The 12,390-nt window shown below is 45.8% G+C and overlaps 1 protein-coding gene across 1 annotated transcript in view; it reads left to right on the forward strand.

Moving 5' to 3' along the window:
• The first annotated feature begins 5,807 nt into the window (after positions 1 to 5,807).
• RNF19A (ring finger protein 19A, RBR E3 ubiquitin protein ligase) overlaps positions 5,808 to 12,390 on the forward strand; it is a 38,754-nt gene continuing 32,171 nt past the window's right edge. Inside the window, exon 1 of the mRNA XM_075549436.1 lies at positions 5,808 to 6,076. The gene's annotated coding sequence lies outside the window, so the exon portion shown is untranslated. The remainder of the gene's footprint in view (positions 6,077 to 12,390) is intronic.

Genomic DNA, 12,390 nt, shown 5'->3' on the forward strand with positions numbered 1-12,390 from the left:
CTGTGCGTCTGTCCACCGAGCACTGCTCGCGACGTGGTCTCTGGGGGCGGCGGCACTGGCGCAAGGCAGCGCGCACCCTTTCGGATGGTCCCGTGCTTTTGCCACTGCCGGCTGACACTCTTGCTCACCCTTCATGCTGGTCCCCAGACTGTGGGCCACAGCAGTTTGACAACCTTTCCGGAACCCACGCTCTGAAACCTCGCAGACCACAAAGAAGAGAGAACCGTATGGTCCTGCCAGGAGGGGAATTGAACCAAATTGGAAATGGGTAGTGGCTGTGCATTGGGCTGCTAACCACAAGGTCAACAGTTTAAAACCAGACACTGCAAGGAGAGAGACAGGGACTCTATAGGTTCCCTATGAGTCAGAATCGACTCCACGGCCGTGAGTTGGGGTGCTTTGGGGCTTTTTTTGGTTTATTTTTTGGTTTGTGCACGTTACACCCAGGGCGGGGGAGGGGTGTAGCTAGTGAGGAAGTAGCACATTCCAGCGACTCAACAGTACCCAATGAGACTCTCCTCCTAAAGTCTTCCCAGGAGAGGTTCCAGGGCTGCCTCGCCCAGTAAGACTAAATGGATGTAGAAAAAAACCTCGTGTTCCCATTCCTGCCGTACTTTTTCTGCAGGAAAACAATTCTGCAGTCAAGCTTCTGGCCTCCCAGATCCTTAGGCAGAATGGATGGTGCACTGTCTTATAAGAAGCTCTTATAAGCTCTGGTGACTTAATGGTTACATCTTGGGCTGCTGACCACAAGATCAGCTGTTCAAAACCACCAGCCACTCTTCGGGGAAATGATGACGATTTCTCCTCCTGTAAAGAGTTAAAGACCCAGAAACCCACAGGGTAGTCCTTTTGAATCACTGAGTCCAAATCAACTCAATGGCAATGAGTTTGTTTGTTTAAGTTGTGTCCTCTAAGAGGCTTGCCAGGAGGAGGAATCAATTTGAAGGCAGGAGGTAGTATTTGTCCTAGAACATGCTGCTTTTATCACACGTTGGGATTTTATTGGTGTGATTTTCTATGTGTCTGTCTCTCTATGGAGTTTACAAGCTGCTTGAGGCCAGAGTGCCTGGGGAAGGAAGTCCATGTGTGCCCCAGCTAGGGTTTCTTGGCCTTCTTCCTTCCTCTCTTCCTTCATTGTTAGGCCTTAACTGCCCTCCCTTAAAATTTTATTGGGAAAGACAAGTTTGAATGCAGTACCATGTACACAGAACTCTAAAGAGGGTTGCATGGGGCTAGAGAAGAGGGGCTTAACTTAGCCTGATCAACAAGGAAAGGGAGATAAAATGGGTCGAAGAAGAAAAGAGGGGCATTGCAGGCAGAGAGAGGGTGGCTTGTACAAAGAAAGTCAGGTGTGAGGGAGGTCAGCATAGGAGAGACAGGAAAAAGAAAGAGGAGGAAGAGGAAAAGAGGAGAGAAAGGCAGAAAGGAGGAAGCTGAATGTGGCTGATGACATGGTTACTTGACTGTGATACTAATAAGGTGGCATAAAACAGTAAGTGGTTGACTACTAACCAAACAGTGGTCCTTTCAAATCCAACCAGCAGTGCATAAGAAGAAAGGCCTGGCAATCTGCTTCTGAAGGGTCATAGCCATTGGAAGTGCAACGCACAGCTCTACTGGGGTTGCAGACTCCACTGCAATGGATTTGCATGTTTGTTTTGATTTTGCTTGGTTGGCACTAATAAAGATCATGAACTCTGGAGCCAGACAGTCTGGGTAACCTAAATACCAGGCTTGTAATTTGCAAGCTGTAGCACCGTGGCAAATTACTTACCTTCTAGAGCCTCAGATGCTGATAATAACAGCATCTTCCTTAGGGGACTGCGATTACAATTAAATGCCTCAATACTTGTAAAATTCTTCAAACAGTATCTAGCACACAGTAAATACTTGATAAAGGGTATCTATTATTATAACAACTAGGAGCCTTAGTGGTAGAGTGGGTTACTCATTTGGGCTGCTAACCACAAGGTCAGCAGTTCAAACCCACCAGCAGCTCTACAGGAGAAAGATGAAGCTTTCTACTCCTGTAAAGAATTAGCAGTCTCAGCAACCCACAGGGTAGTTCTACCCTGCCTAATAGGGTCACTATGAGTTAGAATTTACTCAGTGGCAGGGAATTTTTGTTGTTGTTGTCGATGATGATGATGATTTTAGATGATTGTAACTGTGAGTCCTAGTGGCACAATGGTTACGTGTGAGATGCGGACTGAAAGCTAGGTGGTTCAAGCCCACCAGCTGCTCCTCAGGAGAAAGATGTGGCGGTCTTGCTTCAGTAAAGATCACAGTCTTGGAAGTCCCATTGGGCAGTTCTGCTCTGTCCTTAGAGGATCACTGTGGTCACATTTGACTCCATGGTAGTGAGTTGTTTGTTTTTTTTTTGTTTTATTCTTTGGGTAGCTTTCTCTATCTCTCTTTTCCCATTTTTAATTCTTCAGCAAGTTCTACCAGTTCTAAAACAAATACAGGAGGTTTCAAAATGTTTGTGGGGAAATGGAGTTAAAAGATCCTGGAATTACTCCACATTATGAAGCGCCGCGCCCCCCCCCCCCAATACGAAGACGTCTACTTCTGTTTACACCTCTTTTATCTTGGTCCAAAGACCTATGATTTCTTTCCTGACTTTTGGCAATGGTCTAAATGCTTCCCTGCATCCACTCCTACTTCTGTCACAAGCTGATGTCCACAGCAAGAGCAGGCCTTTGCAAAGGAAAGTCAGGTGTCAGGTCTTGGCTTTAAAATCTTCTCTCATGTCTCATCACGCATCATACCAATCACTTAGAATTCTCATAACCAGGGTCTAAAAGGTCTGATCTGATCCCATGTCTCCTCCTTGCTCCCTAGGCTTCAGCCTCTCAAAGCACTCAAACTCACTGCCAGCAAGTCCATTCTGACTCAGTGCCACCCATAGGACAGAGCAGAAGCGCTCCTGTGGGATTGGGAGGCTGTGAATCTTTTCAGATGAAGGAAGACTCATCGTTCTCCGGTGCTGCAGCTGCTGGGTTCGAACTGCTAATCTTTCAGTTAACAGCCCAGCTTATTATCTACTCTTATCACCAGAGCTCCTTCATCTTTCAGCCTCTCAGCTCTCAAAAGACATTGCCATGGAGTCCTTTCCAACTCATAGCGACCCTATAGAACTGGGTAGAGGTGTCCTTGTGAGTTTCTGAGACTGTTGGCTCTTGGTGGGAGTAGAAAGATTAGTCTTTTTCCCACAGAGCACATGTCACACTTTTTTCCCCCTGCTAGGATATTAACACCTGCTTTGCTTTTCTCACCCCTTCTCTTGCCTGCTTTCTTCCAATAGCGAGCCTGTAGGGCAATGTAGAACTGCTTGCTGGGTTTCTGCGGCTCTAAGTTGACATCTTTCTCTCTCAGAGAGGCTAGTGGGTTCAGAACAGACAGACTTCTTGGCTAGCAGCCCAATGGTTAACCCATTGCACCATAAGGACTCTTCGCAAATAATAGACCCTCAATAATTATTGAATTGATGTTGCATGAATTAGAAGTGGGCAAGAAAATAAGAGAGAAGGTGGCCAAAATTCAAGGTACTTGGGGTCACTTATCACACATCCGCAGTGCTCTGATGGAAAATGAGGATACCCTAGCAGTGGTTTTCAGCCATGGCCACACATTGGAATCACCTGGAGTTTGGGAAAGTTCTGAAGCACGAGATTCTGTTTTGGTTGGTGGCTCACATCTGGGCCTGGGATTTAACACTCCCAAACCCCAAACTCCAAGCCCACCTCCATTAAGACAATTCTGACTCTTAGCACCCCAGTATAGAGTTTCTGAAGCTTGTAAATCTTGACAAGAGCAGACAGCCTCACAACGCTCCCATAGAGTGGCTAACTGGTTTGAACCGCCAACCTTGCCATTAGCAGTTCAACTCTTACCCTACAGCACCACCAAGGCGCCTTGCCAGCTCTCCTGGGGATTCTAATTTGCAGACACAACTGGACACACTGCCTTAAAAACTGGAAGAAGGGATGGAGAAGAAAGCCTTGAGTGGAGAGCTGTTTAAACAACTATAACACACCGAAGTTGATGGTCAATTATGAAACAGTAGGAATACAGTGTAGGGTGCAGGAAGAGTTCTAGATTCCTGGTTGTGGGCTAGAGTGAATGACAGAGGCAAGCTTTGAAGAAAAGATCATGAATTCTATTTGGGACAGTCTGAGTTTGAGGTGCCTGTGAAAATCTGAGTAGAGATAAGTAATAGGTATTTGTTTCTGAATCGATTTATGTTAGTGAAGAGCAAGAAATTCTTCTAATTTTTTGGAAGATGAGAAACTCAGGTCAAGGACTCTCTAGAAAACAGAACCATTGTATGGAGTGCAAGTCCACACCCCTCCTACCCTGGACAAAAAACACCCTACTCAAAACCACGGTCTAAGTCTGTCCTTAAAAGATGGAGAATGTGTGGATCTCTTTCCAAAAAGGATTAGTAGATTATGTAGGAGAACTGTTCCACAAATACATTTCACTTGCTATTTTTGCAGTAGTGCTAGGCTCAAAGTATCCCCAAGACTAAGTTGCTGACAGTCATGAAGTAGAGGTTAGACATCGTGTATTATAGCTTAAAATCTTCCTATCAAGACAAACATACTCATCATTACTTCCTTAAAGATTCATGTTCCAAGGGGTCCAAGTTACTTAGCCCAGAACTGACTGCAGCGTTGAACTTACTTCGTTTACTAATTGGTAAACATTTACGGGGTTACCAAAGATACCAAGCCCCGTCTGAAAGAACGTGACTCCTTAGTTCATTTCTAATTTAAATTAGACACACTACAACAAGAATTGAGAGGGTGACATATTTAGTTAAGTAGCAGATGGCAAATGGACATTCTGTCCCGCATCAATCACATTCCACTTCTCAGCATTCCAAGGAAGAGTGACTCTAAATCCTGAGGGAGGAATAAACTACAAGGGACTGGGCCAGGCCTGGACTAAATTTGTTTATTCAACTAAGAATCCGCGTATTCAGAGGATATGACTGGCTGGCTCAAAGGATGCGAGGGGCCGGAAAAGGCAAAACGGAATTAAAGTCATTCCAAAGGCACTCAAGATCGGCGAGGGAAGAAAATGTGAATTCCAATACTTAAAGCGGATTGGGGAGACGATTGTCATTATCCAGGAAAAAGAAACGCGTGGGGGAGAATTCTGAGCCCTCGCATAAGGTGTCACTGTATCCGAGTCGCCGCAGCAGGCGGAGATCGATTCAACTCCAGGAGCCGGGGGCGGCGGCTGCAGACGTGCAGGGAGCTGCTTACAAAGGGCACCGCCACTCCCCCGGCAAAGACATTCCCCAGCAGGAAGCGGCAGGAACTTGCCGCCGCCACCGCGCACCGCACACCCCGGGGCTGCCAATCAGGCAGGTGAGCCGGGAGTCCACAAAGGAATGAACGCGAAGCCCCGGGCCCAAGGTCCGAAGGGCCGGCCTCGCCCTTCCCTCCCGCGCGGCGCCCGCCACGCCCACCGGCCCCAGCCGGAGACGCTCGCTCTCCGGGGGACGCCGAGCCCCCACGACTTGGGACGCCCGTGGCGGAGCGCTGCGAACGGGAAGACGAGACAGGGCGGCAGGTGCCCGGCGCTGAGGTCACGCTCGCGGGCGGCGCTCAGAGGCGCCAGAGTCCCAGCCCGGGCGCTCCCGCGAGGGCGGGGCACGAAGGGGCGCGAGGGAACGACCACGTCCCAGGACCGCCCGCGGCAGGCCCAGTGGGCGTGACGCCATGACGCAGCGCACGGGGCGGGGCGTCGGGGCGGGGCGGGGCGGGGGCTGGAGGAAGGAGTGGGAGGAGGAGGCGGGGACAGCGGCGGGCTGACGGAGGGGGAGAATGGCAGTTGCGGCGCTGGTTCTCGAGGGCAGCCGTCGGGCCAGAACTGCGGAGGAGGAGTTCGGGAAAGCGGCCGCGCCATCCCCTCTCCTCCGTTTCCGCCGCCCCAGCCGAGAGACGCCTTCGCGGGCCTGCCGGAGGCTCCCCTGAACTTCCTCTGGCTCGCTGCTGCCGGGCGATGGGCCTGCGCGCCCGGCGCCCGCCGCCCGCGTCGCGCTGACGAGTGGAAGAAGGTACGGGCGGGCACGGGAGGAGGCTACGCCCGGGGTCCGGAGGACCGGGGCGGCTCCCGTTTCCGAGGTGCTCGGGCCGGGCCGCCGCCTCGCTCCCCGCTCCCCGCCCCGGAGCGGAAACGGATTCGGAAGTCCCGTGGGAAAGGCGCCCCCTCGCCGGCGCGGGGGGTCAGACCTGGAGCTGGTTCCGGGTCCCCGGGCGGAGAGTCCCGGGCCGGGGACGTCTGGAGCCGGCGGCCGGCTCGCGGCTGTCTTAAAATGGGCCGGGCGCCGCTCCCCGGGAGCGCCTCTGGGGCCCTGGAAGCGGGCGAGACTCGAGGGCGGCGGGGGCGGAGCGCATTCTTGGGGGTGAAAGTGGCTCTCACAGGGCCCATTTCCGTGCCTCGGGGCGAGTTCGGAGCCCCTGCCCGCGCCCCCCACTCTTTGCTGCGGGTCGCGCTGGGGAACGGGAGGCTTGCAGCCGGGAGGCTCCGCCCGGAGAACTGCCGCCCTCTGCATAAACAAACAAGCAAACAAACTGCAACCGCGACCCTTGCTGGGGCGGCGGGGGGAAAGTGCAGGTTAATGAAGGGGTTCCAGAACTGACACCCCCCTCCCCCGATTTGAAACCTTTAAGGTGTTCCCCACCCTCATTTCACTCGGCAAGTAATGCCACTACTTTTAATTTCCTGTTTTCCATCTGGATTCTACTCTGCCGTTGCTTTTTTCCCTCATTTCCATTCATGGGAAGAGTTTAGGGTTCATTAGTCCCGCGACAAGGGCAGTAAATAGGAAAGGGAAGAGAGTAGTTACGGCTATATATGGGAGAAAGAAAGCTCCTTAATACACCCCCCCCCCATGGTCCTGGAAGGCAAGAATATAGGAATGATGTTTTTATTGTGGCTAATGTTTACTACTCAAGAGGCTGGTCCGATGTCGCAGATAAGTAGCGCTGCAGTTTTCAAGCCTAGGTGCTACCTGGAAATGCTCGTTTTAAATGCCAGTAAACACCGAAGCATTAAATAGGCCTTTTCCCTATTTACAATGCTCGTGATCTTTACTTTCCAGTGGACTACCCCACCCCTGCCCCGTTAAGAGCATTTCATTGTTTTCCGGTTTTGCTTTGGTTTAGTTTTGTTTTCCTGATTTAACCTCGATTTCTTGTCCCTGCGGGTATCTGACAGATCTCAAGTTTGACATGCCGTTTTGCCATTAACCAGGGACCTTGCTTACTGCACAGCTTACCACTTCTGTTTGTAAAGCAAGCAAAGATGACCATATTTGCCTGTTCATGCTTCTCCAACGCCAACTGTCTGAATTCAATTAAAATTTAAAAGGCCTCTCTATTTAGAAAATGGCGATGATCTTATGTTAATTCTGTTTTCAGTGTTCTTCCTTGCTACATGCCATTCAGTGGTTAGGATTTAGAATTAAGTGTTGGAGCTTAATTCCCTGTTTTGCACACAAACACGCAAAACCCACTGCCACCAGAGTCATTTCCATCCCAGCAACTGTAGGACAGAGTAAAACTGCCCCATAGGCATTCCGAGACAGAAAATCCTTATGAAAGCAGACTGCTACATCTTCTTCCTGGAGAAGGAATAGTGGATTCTAATGTCCCAACCTTTCAGTTAGCATGAGGGCACTTTAACCACGGCACTGCCAGGCCTCATCTTCCAAGAGCTCAGCATTTAACAATTTAGCATATTCAGCTTGTTCATGTTCTTTCTCTTCTTACTGCGAACAATGAACTTGAAGGTTAAATTTAATGTGTCAATTGGGTGTTTTTAATGTCAAAAGATTGAAGGGAAAAAAACCCCACCACATTTCTTATGTAATGCTAGTATTTTTTTCTCTGGCTTACAGAAGGATGGCAGTAAGATTAACTTTTAAAACTGCAACAACATTATGAGCTTTGAAAGACAACTCAATTCCTTAGTCTACATTAACTAATTGAAATATTGTTTCATTAGATCTAAGAGTTTTTCAGTTTGGCCATTTTCATTTTCCGGTCATCTAACCAATGTTGGAGTTTTCTGTTTTGTTTTGATTTTAGAGTTGTGGAATTTTTCGTGCCTTTTTTTGTTGTTGTTCCGTGACTTTTTATCTGATTAAATGAAACCATATTTCCTACCTAACGTCGAAAAGATGATGCTTCAGCATCTCAGTGGTTATTAGTTCTTGAAATTGAACGTCAGTGAAGTTAACACAGTATATACTTGAGGTCACCTCGAGGAATCAAAATGAACACACGTTGCTCTTACGGGGTTACTGTGTAGAGTTAAATTTGGGTCACTGAGGCTGGCTTTCTTTACGTATGTTTTAATCATTTGTAAGAGATTCTTGTATATTATGACAGGCCCTGACTTTTATCCTAACTCTTTTAACTTTATCCCAGTGTTTCTTTGGCTTCTAAACATGTCTTTCAACAACCCCACTCCCATGTTGTTTAGTTTTTCCCTTTTAACTGGTAGGCACTAGGATTGAGAATTTTTCAAGAGAGAAAAAAAGACAAAATATTTATAATAACATGTTGAAATCCCTAGTCAAGTGTGGGCAGAGGGTAAATGCATTTGAATTGCCTGTGTATGTTTCCTCTCTACTCTAGATAGGAATTCTTAGAGAATGCTTATTTGTTTTTCTGATGCTACTTACAAGTGACAATTCATTGTCAAAGGTGGCTGGTTTCCTACAGACAAATTTAAATTCTTTCATCATTTGGAGCCAAGAAAAAAAATTAGCTTGGGTTGAAAACCAAAATAAAATTGTATTTCAGCAGATATATACTTTCAAGTATATATGATTGTGCTTTATATAATATGTTTTACAAATAGATCATTATAGCATACTATAGTTTAATTGGTGCCTTGATCATATATAGAGTATGTTTGTTTAAAGACCATGGTTTGACGCCTGTTTAGCAAAGTATTTATCTGATTACCTATGAAGAATAGCTAAATTTTCTGTATTTGGGCAATTTTCTTTTCCAGTCAGAAGCTAATTTAAGTTTTTCTCAGGCTATTTTTCCTCCTAAGTCATAAGGTGTCACTTCTATGTTAGCGGACAGAAGATGCATAACATGGAAGCAACACCTGTGCATAACCACCCTACACAGCTAAGGGCTGAGGGTGGGTATTCCTTTACTAAAACACATCTGTATTTCACATGGTCACAGGATTCAACCCCAAAGGCAATAAAACCACTTGGGGTACTTACAGTGGGGGAACTTCATTGGGTTCTCACTATTGACAATTATTTGGAAACCTTACACAAGGTCATAATGAGTGGTTTTAGTTCTCAAGTAAGTCTACGCGTTGTGTCGTAAAGCAAAATACCATTTGGAAAGCACTCTAGTTTACTCAAGCCCAAACGAAATTTCATAATTAATTCTTGTCCAAAACTCTGGAGTTGGCTTCTCAAAATTATGCACACTTAATATTTCTAGCCTCTTCCCTGAGAGTATAAGTAGCATTGCTGTAATGCCAATAATAGGCAGGTTGCCCGTTGAAGAGTCTTTAGGAAGGGAGCAAACTATGGTTCCAGGTAAGAAGCAAGAAACCAGAAGAAGCGATTGGCTTAAAGGTAAACGTCATCAGCACAATGCTTTAGACGTCGTTTCACAGAAAGAGATGACCGTTAATATCAATCTCCTGTCATTTCTGTTTTTGCGATTTCCAAGTCCATTCTGGTGACTCCATCATCATTAGTCATATGCTTTTATTGTTACTACCGTTTGTTATCAGCATCTCTACAAACCTCATCTTTGAACATCAGAAAATGAGAAAATCATCTGATTACACACTGCAACACTGTATGTAATGCATATTACTAATGATAAGAGGTATAAAACATAAAACCCAAAACAGATGGTAATAAGTGCAAGCCACCATAAGTTGAATAGATCAAGAACTCCTCTACTGGCATTCAGAACCCCCAAGAGTAAAGTGTTTCATTCTAAATCAAATTATTTTTATGAGACGTTACCACAAATGAGATAATATATCTGAAATGTACAGTAAAGCATAAAAAGATAAGGTGTCAGATGACAGGGAACCTTCTCTTTTGTTCACGCTATTGGAGCTCTTGTTCTAAACATTGGGTGTGCAAAAAGCTGTGTTTGGGTTCACTGGGAGCACCCAGGTCATTTTGTGCTTCCCCATTGATTCAGCCTCCACAGGATTCTTTCTGTTGACCTTCCTCTTCTCTACTGCAAAGCAGCTATGGGTTTTAACTACCAACCTTGAGATTAGCAGCCCACCACCTAAATCACAATACCACTGTTCCTTATCATTTCACATAGAGCCTGACTCTCATAGATGGTATTTGTTAACTGAATAAGTTGTCTATAATATGTGAGGTCGCTACAGTTTAACTTTCTCTACAACAGGACTGTCCATTAGAAATACAATATAAACCATGTATGTAGTAATTTAATTACAGTAAGTAAAAAGAAACAAGTGAAATTAGTCTGAATAATGTATTTTATTTCCATCCAAATTATCCAAAATATTACTTCAGCCTCGTCATATAGGCTGTTATACCCGTAAGGTTTAATTCCTAAAAGAGTGCCTTTCCACTCCTTTACTGTCTGTTTCTCTTCTCCCCTCCATCTCAATGTTAGAATGAATGCCACAGGGCTCAGCTCAGCCCCGGATGATTTCATCCATGTTATTAGTGTACACATCTGCTATATGTCACCAAGTCCCAGTTTTAAAACTGTAGGTCAGCCTCTTCTGTGCCCTCCAGCCTTATCAAGTAGGTGTTTGGGAGATACATTTCCAACCAAATGCAAAGGGCATCTCAAAGTTAAAAATATGAAAGTTACCTCCTGGCTTAGCTACTCTCTCAAATGTATTCTGTTTTTCTTTTTCATAAAACCGAACTTGCTGCCATTGAGCCATTGCTGTCTCACAGCGACCCCTTTGTAGGTTTCCAAGAGGGTGCTGACCTGACTACCCAGAGGGTGTAAGAATAACACATTTGAGGAATTCTGGTAGTGTAATGGTAACTCATTGGGCTGCAGAAGATGCTGGTGGTGGTTTCGAACTGCTGACAACAGATTGCAGTCCAATGAGTTACCATTACATTCTTTTTACAGCTTCCCCAATTTCAATGGATAGCAGTTTCAGCCTTCTGGGTAGTCCGGCCAGCACCCTCTTGCATCTGCATATGAGCTCTACTTCTACCACCAGGAGCATTTTCATCTGATTATTGTGGTAGCCCTCAAACTATTCTCCCTGCTACCCACTACACCGAAAGAAAGGTGTTTGGAAAACGCTCACTACATACTAGGATAGCCTGTGCCCATAGTGAATTAAAGACTTTTAGATGTCTTCATTTGTTTTATTTAATTATGTATTGCTTGACTACAGACTTTTGCTCCCTTGTAACATTAATAATATTACACATAGCTAGTTTTCTTCAGAATTATACTTTGGAAACATTAAATTGGATGAATTCCAAAATTGTTCACAGGAAAGTGGAGAAGGTATTTAATTAAGCAATAAATAGATTTGATTTGGCATCTGGTTAGACTTGAATAATAACACTAAAACAGGAAATAAACAATCCTTACGAAGGATCTTTTTGATATAGCATCTGGGGTCTTAAAGACTTGAAGGTAAACAAGCAGCCATCTAGCTGAGAAGTAACAAAGCCCACAAGGAAGAAGCACACCACCAGCCTGTGTGATCATAAGGTGTTGATAGGATAAGGTATCAGGCATCAAAGACAGAACAAAAAACCATCTCGATGTGAATGAGGGGGAGTGTGGAGTGGAGACCCAAAGCCTATCTGTAGATAATTGGACATCCACTTACAGAAGGGTCACAAGGAAGAGACGATTCAGTTGTGGTGCAGTATAGCACCGTTGAAATATACAGCTTTCCTCTAGTTCTTTAATGCTTCCTCCCTCCCACTATCATGATCCCAATTCTACTTTTACAAATCCAGCTAGACCAGAGCATGTACACTGGTACAGATAAGGGCTGGAAATAGGGAATCCAGGACAGATAAGCCCCTCAGGACCAATCATGAGAGTAGGGATACCAGGAGGGAAAGGGAAAAGTAGGGGGAGAAAGGTGAAACCGATCACAATGATCAACATATAACCCCCTCCCTGGGGGAATGGACAACAGAAAAGTGGGTGAAGGGAGACAGCAGTTGGTGTAAGACATGAAAAAATGATAATTTCTAAATTATCAAGGGTTCGTGAGGGAGAAGGGAGAGGGGTTAAGTGAGCTGATACCAAGGGCTCAAGTAGAAAGAAAACGTTTTGAAAAATGATGGCAACATATGTACAGATATGCTTGACATAATGGATGGATGGATTGTGA

The sequence above is a fragment of the Tenrec ecaudatus genome, chromosome 5 (assembly GCF_050624435.1).
Source record: "Tenrec ecaudatus isolate mTenEca1 chromosome 5, mTenEca1.hap1, whole genome shotgun sequence".
Lineage (NCBI taxonomy): Eukaryota > Metazoa > Chordata > Mammalia > Afrosoricida > Tenrecidae > Tenrec > Tenrec ecaudatus.